The sequence below is a fragment of the Molossus molossus genome, unplaced genomic scaffold (genome assembly GCF_014108415.1).
Source record: "Molossus molossus isolate mMolMol1 unplaced genomic scaffold, mMolMol1.p scaffold_m16_p_16, whole genome shotgun sequence".
Classification (NCBI taxonomy): Eukaryota; Metazoa; Chordata; class Mammalia; order Chiroptera; family Molossidae; genus Molossus; species Molossus molossus.
In genome coordinates, this window is record NW_023425351.1 from 26007451 (window position 1) to 26009172 (window position 1722).

The following is a 1722-nucleotide window of genomic DNA, read 5'->3' on the forward strand; positions in this document are numbered from 1 at the left end:
AAATGGCCACAGCAATCTTGAAAAAGAAGCACAAAGTAGGTGGGATCACAATACTGGATAACAGGTTATACCACAAAGCTACTGGAATCAAAACAGACTGGTACTGGCACAAGAACAGGCATATAGATCAGTGGAACAGAACAGAGAACCCGTAAATTGACCAAAGATATTATGCTTAATCAATATTTGACAAAGATGACAAAGGCATACAATGGAGTAAAGACAGACTCTTTAATAAATGGTGTTGGATCGCTTCTTGGCATTTTGGACAAGATCAAGTGTAGTATCTGTTCTTGTCAATTTAATAAATGGTGTTGGAAAAATTGGACAGCTACATGCAAAAAAATGAAGCTAGACCCATCACATAGCAGTAGAAAAATTTCAATTATGTAGTAGCAACAAAAATAATTTTATGGTTGGGGGTCACCACAACATGAGGAACTGTATGAACGGGTCGCAGCATTAAGAAAGTTGAGAACCACTGTCCTAAGTAAAACATGCCAAGCAGAGAAAGACAAATATCACATGATCTCACGTATTTGTGGAACATAATGAACATAACAGTCTGAGGAACAGGGTGGACCCAGGGACATGGAAGTAGGGTAGACTGACAATCCTTAGAAGAGGGGATGAGGGAGGGAAGAGATGAACCACAGAGCTTATATGCATGTACGCATAACCGATGGGCATGGACAACAAAGCTGGGGATGGGGTGGGGGTGGGAGATGGGGAGGAGGGTGTCAATGGGGAAAAAAGGAGAAACAACTGTAACAGAAATAAATTAATGAAAAATAAAAGTAAAATAAAGAAAAAGAAAAAAAAGAGAACAGACTGACTGGAATCTTCTTTTATTTTATTTATGCATGTCTTCATTTACATCTCTTAGAGGAATTTTTAAGTTAACTTTACTACTAAATAGTTAAATTTAAATATTTAAATAAATGCAATGTTATATCTTTTCTTATTGATGGTGGTTTGCTGTATGATATATTTTCTTCCATTAGTCTGATTCCATTTTTGCATAAAATAAAACTACATGATTTGGATATTTTGATTTTATAAACAAACACTCAGCTGAATTTTTGTGCCTGTCTGTTTTCAGCTGGTTCTTTTAATTGCATAACCAAACCACCTGGAAATAATGGCGTTTGATTTTTCCTTTCCAATATCTGTGTCTTCTTTCTTTTGTCTGTGGCCATTGGTCAACAGATCTAGTTTTTTAAATGCCTTATCTTTGCCTTTCCCCTGACATTAGTAAACATTTTTTAGTACTATCCTATTCTCGTTTCTGCTTTTGGCATAAGGAACAGCTCATTCATATATCTTGCTAAAGAGCACTCTGCACTGTAAACCAACAAATGTAAATTCTGTGAAGTGAGAATGTTCTTGGTATGGCTGAGTGATGATGTCAGGTCGCTGGAGTTAGGCAAGCGTGGTAAGACCTAAATTCAGGGGTGCAATCTAAGGCATGGGTAACCCAATGACCAGTTTGCCATGATCTTCCCGGTTTTATCACTGATAGCCCTCAGTCTGCGGCAAATCGTGAGCGTTGGTCACCTTAGCACATGAAGGACTTTGTGAGCCATGATAAGAAATTTAAAAGGTGTTATGAATGCATCAGAGGGCAAATAGAGTTTAAACAGACATTTAAGGTGTGGACCAATTTAAATTAAAATAGTTATATTTATAAAATTATCTGGGTATGCACTTTTGAAGAACAAA

At 36.8% G+C, this 1722-nt stretch overlaps 1 pseudogene; it reads left to right on the forward strand.

Moving 5' to 3' along the window:
- Window positions 1-248: 248 nt before the first annotated feature.
- On the forward strand, window positions 249-362 carry LOC118631934 (annotated as a pseudogene).
- Window positions 363-1722: the final 1360 nt, after the last annotated feature.